This window comes from Hipposideros armiger, unplaced genomic scaffold (assembly GCF_001890085.2).
Source record: "Hipposideros armiger isolate ML-2016 unplaced genomic scaffold, ASM189008v1 scaffold_14, whole genome shotgun sequence".
NCBI classification, from domain to species: domain Eukaryota; kingdom Metazoa; phylum Chordata; class Mammalia; order Chiroptera; family Hipposideridae; genus Hipposideros; species Hipposideros armiger.
In genome coordinates this window covers 8,009,785-8,016,746 of record NW_017731364.1, presented here as the reverse complement: position 1 = coordinate 8,016,746, position 6,962 = coordinate 8,009,785, and positions in this window count along the sequence as shown.

The following is a 6,962-nucleotide window of genomic DNA, read 5'->3' as shown; positions in this document are numbered from 1 at the left end:
ACTACATGTAAAATATCATACTGTCATAAGATATTCCTACTGAAAAGCCACGTGTCATCTATCAAAACATTAAATCTCTGCCACCTTCAGATTTGTTTAAGTATTTTTGAAAACAAGTTACTTTGAACGATTTACAAAGCAAAAGCTTTAAATAGAAATCTTGCTTCCAAAGATGAAGTATTTTCAGTTTTGACTATTCATCATAAAGGTGTGTGATGTATTTTAGAGGGAAGATTGAGAAGAATATAAATGTTAATTTAAATATCAGCAGCTTTTTCAGGGGGGTGCATAGATATGTTTGCTACATGGCAAGGTATTTGCGAAACCACCCACCCACCCAACTACTGGGATTAAATTCTATCATGGTTTCAGTTAAACAAATTCTCAGGCCACTTTTCCTCAAATCTTTATGCAGATGTCAAGACAGTTTGGTGCTAGACATCTAAATGGAAGAGATCTGAATTCCAGAAATCTGTCAGCTAGCACTTTTGTATAATTCATCATAGATATTAACTATCTCTGTTGCGCAGCAAAATATTAATGATCAATTTTTGGACAAACCAAATGTCTCCTGGATTTTTTTTTTGCAATAATGAAGAAATGCAAATATTTAAGCAAATGTATTTTGAGTGTGCTACATGTGAAGTGTCAACAAAAGATTATATATTTTTATTGTATAATTAAAAACAAACCCCATAATCAATATATGTATATTTGAGGCTTGTACAAGATACCTGTTATGAGCTACTTCAAAGCTTCATGGCTTCATTTGTCTCTTGTGTGTACCCTGTGTTATGGGTATCGGCTTTTCATGAATTACGATGGAGCTCTCCCTAGTGCCAGTGCCATGTATCTCTTGTTTTCTGCTCACAACACTCCCTGTTGAGTGAAAAGCTTGAGGAGCAATGAGACCAGCTAAGCACCCATGAAGCACAACTGAGAATCATGCATTCTTGGGTGAAACACTGATCCATGGGAAACAGGCGTTGCTGAGTAATTCGCCTCTTGCACCATCCCCCAACACAGACTGTCCTAAGATACAGTTTATGAAGCTTATGGGTGGCTGGGATATTAGCAATTATTTGCATTTTGCAGCAGCCAAATCAAATGCATGTCCTAGTAATTGGCTTTTCGTTTTTCTCTACTTCACTCACCTTTTCCCTCACCCCTGCTTCCTGGTATTACATGTCCCGATAACCTGGTCTCAGATAAGCCCTTTACCCCAGGTTCTATCTTCTGTGGAACGCAGGGAAAAACAAAACATTCTATATATTTGTCTGTCATTTTTTATCCAATTACTATGTATTACTAAAATGTAAAATGTGTTTTCAATCTATTTTTTAAATGTTGTATATTCACATTAATTTGTAAAAATAAAAGATGAATTATTTAACTTAAAAAAGAAATGCATTATGTTATATTTATTGTCAATGTAGTCATATATAATTATCATGTGGGCTTTTATAAATGAAAATTTTGATTTTAAAAGTATAATTTTTAAAAAAGCACTCAATGCAAAAAAAGCAAAACCTAGATAAAACATTACAAAATGGAAAATGAGCAAACAATTAATTACCTGAATTCAATATGATTGGGCATTCTGAACACATCACATCTACAGCTACAAATGGAACAATTCCCTCTGAAGGAAATCTAGAAACTAGCTGAGTGACTTCTACAAATTGGGCAAATAAGAAACTACTCAAGAAACAATAAACAGGAACCTACAACTCCCAGCTTCTCCCTTAGGGGAGAAGGTTTGGACACAACATCAAATGCCTCAAATTTGAAGACTTTCACCTTAGAGAGGAACCCCTAAAATACTAACTCTGAAAGGCAATGGGGCTTGCATTCACAAGAGCCACAAGAAAAAGAAAGAAAGAAAGAAAGAAAGAAAGAAGGAAGGAAGGAAGGAAGGAAGGAAGGAAGGAAGGAAGGAAGGAAGGAAGGAAGGAAGGAAGAAAGGAAGAAAGCAAGCACGCATTCTTAATGAGCCCAGGAGGACTCCCTGTGTCTATCTAGCCAGAGATCAGTGCATAGGCTGCAGACAGAAACATGCAACTCACAGTTCTTTCCCTAAAAGAGGCCTATTTACATCCTCTAAAAGCTCTGGCTGAGGGTCTTGCTTCTAATTTAGCACACAGCTAGGGGCTGACTGTGATCTCCCTGAAGGAGGGACGCCAGCCAGCACCGTCTTCATGTTATCCCTCTGGCCTGTTCCAGGTCACCAGTGTCTCCCAGAAAGGGGCTGTGTACACAGCTGGCACCCCAGATTATGTGGCTGCCAGCATGAGATACACCTGTTGATTGCCTGTCTCTGGTGGTGGGGTTTGTGTTCCTGGGTCCCACAGGACAGTAGCAAACAAAGAAACAGGGCAGAGGAATTCATGCACTCAAAGGAGCAACAAAAAAAATAATCAAAAAGAGTGAAAATATCTTAAGGGATTTATAGGACACTATCAAGTGGACAGATATTGGCATTATAGGGGTCACAGAAGGAGAAGAGAGAGAGAGAAAGAGGCAGAAAGTTTTAGATAAATAACGGCTGAAAACTTCCCTAACCAGGGGAAAGAAACAGTTATCCAGATTGCAGGAAACTCAGAGAGTTTGAATAAGGTAAATATCAAAAAGATAAATATCAATAAGATGAGATTCAATAAGATGAGACCCACCCAAGGACATATTATGATTCAATTGTCAAAAGTTAAAGACAATGAGAAAATCTTAAAAGCAGCAAAAGAAAGACATGTTATATACAAGTGAACGGAATAGGTATTATCAAACAGACAAGAAATAAGTGTTGGTGAGGGTGTAGAGAAAAGGGAAATGTTGTGCTCTGTTGGTAGAAATGTAAACTGGTGCAATCACTATGGGAAACAGTATGGAGTTGGCTGAAAAATTAAAAGTAGAACTTCTATATGATCCAACAATCCAATCTCACTTCTTGATATATGATAAAAACAGGATATCAAAGGGATATCTGTACTCCTGTGTTCATTGTGGCACTAATCACAATAGCAAAGATATGCAATCCAATTGTCCATCAAAAGATAAGTGGATAAAGAATATGCGACATACAAATATAAATATATATGTTTATAAACTATACACATAACTCTACAATGGATTATTATTCAGTCATAAGAAAGGAGGAAATCCTGCCATTGGAGACAACATAGCTAGACCTTTAGAACTGCATGCTAAATGAAGTAAGCCGGAGAAAGACGAATACTGCATGGTATTGCTAATGTGCAGAATCCTAAAAAAAAATTAAATTAAATCATAGAAACAAAGTAGAAAACTGGTTGCTTGGGGGGTGGGGCTGGGGAAAACAGGGAGAGGTTGTAAAAGGTTACAAACTGGCAGCTATAAGATGAATAAGGTCTGAGGAGCTAATGTGGTGACAATAGTCAATAACACTGTATTGTATAATTGAAATTTGCTCAGAGAGTAGAACTTTAATGTTCTCACCAAAATAAAATAAAATAAAATAAAATAAAATAAAAAGATAAAGATTTGCAGTGATGATTGTGTAAATTAATTAGAGGGAGGGAAATCTTTTCAATATGTATACATATATCAAATCACCATGATATGCACTCATAATTTTACTTGTCAGTTATACTTCAGTAAAGCTGAAATTTTAAAAACGTTGTTGAATATGTACAGTAAAAGAGAAATATTAAAGTTAATCATGAATATGTTAAAAAAACATTATTGGAACCTGTCAAAAATCTTACAATAAATTTTCAGATATTCCCTGTTAATGAACAGGATGGGAAAAATAATTTCTGTCATTCAAGAATATAGTGTTAAATCTCCCGTCTAACCATAATATGTGCAGTAAAGTTTTATTTATTTGGCCTTTAACAATGTCATTTTTAAATAATTTGAAATATTAGTGGGAAAGATTTTCTTACATCTGAAAGAGAAGCACCTTCATAGAAAGTCTTTTAATTTATGGCAGTGTTGTGCAGGATAGTAAATGCTTTTCACTGCACTTGAAAATAAAACCTCTAAACAAATAACTGCCTACTAATCAAGGCTGCTTTGCTCTCATTAAATTAGGATGGTAATGGCAGCTTCTTTTAAGCCCTTCAAAAGCTGGTTTTACACACAAGATAACATAAGATATATTTAGTTTTAGCATCTCATGGCCCCCACAGAAAACTATTTAAGGAACCTCCCTAAATATTAGCTTTCCTTCTGAAAATCTCCACCCCACCCATAGCCTTTATAAGCAAAGTTTCTACTCATTAGCTCAACACCCCTTGTCCCCTACAATCTACCCCCAACCCTCCTCTAGTCTTATTTGCCCAATTGTACACATATTCTATTCAGCAGGAATCCCTGATGAGCTTAATTGAGATTCAGGATCGGTTAAGGCTGACCTATTTGTAGGTGGCCTCTAGAGGCATATATTTTCATGAGTTAATTTTGGGTTGAAGAAGTTCTCTAGGAGGAAGCTTCTGTTCAAGGGTACAGAATGTGGAATATAAGCCCTGACAGGAATGACCACAGTTTGCTCGTTAATCTTGTAGCCTCCATGGTACATGGTCAGTTCCCTATTGATCTGATCACTCTAGAGGAGAAAAGAGGAAATATAGAGAGAACTGGCCTTATAGGCTAGCTGTAAACTTTATGAATATGTGTTATGTGGGCAGATGCTGAAGGAACTTTTCCCAAAAAGGCACTGTGAGACACTGGAAGCCAAGCAATCCTGCTTTTAGGCCGAGCAAAAGGTGAAACACAAAATGTTTCCCCATTTCTCCCAGAAATAAAACTTGGCTACTGTACTTGGAGGACTGAAATACAACATAGTCTTTGCATAGCAAGGAAAGGCATTCTGTTTCCGTTGGATTCCTTATAATTAATACAGCTTTAGGAAGAGCTTGAAGGTAGCTTACTGGTCAGGAAATCAGTTTTCCCATGGGAGGCACCTGTGTATTGAAGGGGGGCGGCAGAAATATTGGAGATTTTGTACATTGTGCTTATATTTCAGTAGCATCAAAAAATTACTCATTTTATAATCACCTCCTCTACATACTATAGTCTTTGCCTATGTTTTTCCCTTTATCTTTGTACTATCCTTCCTTCTCCATATACATCAGTGAATATTCTATTCATACTTCAGTTTCCCACAATAATTCTATTTAGAAACTGGAAAAGCCTGATTCAATGATTAGCATAGTCATTTGCAAATAAAGAAAGCATTCCTAATCCAAATATATTTCTACCCTACACAGGTCTTCAAATACATGCATACCCAAATCTTACAGTAATGAGTATTCAAATGCCTTTCTACTCCTCTAGCTCTTACAATTACTTTTCACTTATTATCCTATGTACCTTTCCCAGATTTGTGATAACTAAATAAAAAGGAGACATGAAGGGACATTTGTCTCTTCCTTTCTGTTGAAGAGTAGAGGTATTTTCTGCCTTTTCTTACTCTTTAAGGAGCCTGCAGGAATTTGGGGCTTGTGGTAGATTGAACAAGGCCCTACCCCAAGACATTTATAACCTAATTCCCAGGACCTGCGAATGCTACTTTATATGGCAAAAGAGACTTTGCATATGTGATGAAGTTAAGCATTTTGAGACAGGGATTATCGTGAGATTCTGGATGATTCACATGGATCTGCGGTAATCACAAGGGGACTTATAAGAGGGGTGTAGGAGGGGCCAGAGTTGGAGAAAAGGCCATGTCATGATGAAAGCAGAGATGGGAGTGATGTTCTCTAATGATGGAGGAAGGAGCCACAAGCCAAGGAATCCAGGTGGCATGCAAGAGCTGAAAAATCCATGGAAGTGAATCCTCCTCCAGTGACTCCAGAGAGAAATGGCTCTGTTAGCACCTTGACTTGGTGTAGCAAGTCAAATGGATATTGAACTTTTCTGGCCTCCAGGACTCTAAGAGAATGCATTTGTGTTGGTTTAAGCCACCAAGTTTGTGATGCTTCGTTACAGGAAACTAATACAGACCTTAGCACTTGGAAGTGGGGTGCTGCTGTAACAAATTCCTAAACATGAGGAAGTGGCTTTTGACTTGGGCAATGAGCAGAAGGTTGCAGAATTTTGAATGTCATACATAGTACAGTGAGCTGATATCATCTTAGAAAATATCTAAATATTCATAAACAAACTGTTTATAGAAATATGGATTTTTAAGGTGATGATGGTTAGGACTTAGAAGCAAATGGGGACATGTTATTAAAAACGGGAAGAAAGGAGATCAGTTTAGTGGCAAACACCTCATTGAATTATGTTTTATAATTATGTGAAAAGCAGAACTTATAAGCTATGAACTTGGATATTTAGCTGAGATGCGCAAGTCTTAAAGGCATAGCCTAGTTTATTCTTGTTGCTTATAGTTAAATGTGATAGAAAAGATATAAATTTGGGGGAAAATGTTAAACAAAAAGAAATCAGAACTTGATGATTTGGGAATCCTCAGCATATCCTGATTTCAAATGATGTTAAAATTAGGAGATTCCCTCAGCAAGCTCCCAGCAAATAAAAGCCTGAGGCCAGATGGCTTCACAAGTGAATTTTACCAAACATTCAAAAAAGAACTATTACCTATTCTTCTCAAACTATTCCAAAAAATTCAGAAGGCGGAAAGCCCCCAAACCTCTTCTATGAAAGCAACGATCACCCTGATTCCAAAAACAGACAAAGACAGTACAAAAAAGAAAAACTACAGGCCAATATCTCTGATGAACATAGATGCAAAAATCCTCAGCAAAATCTTAGCAAAGAGAATTCAGCAATATATTAAGAAGATCATACATCATGAGCAGGTGGGATTCATCCTTAATATGCAAGGGTGGTTCAACATCCACAAATCAATTAATGTGATACACAACATCAACAAAAATAAAAATAAAAATCATATGGTCATATCAATAGATGCAGAAAAAGCATTTGACAAAATACAGCAGCCATTTATGATAAAAACTCTT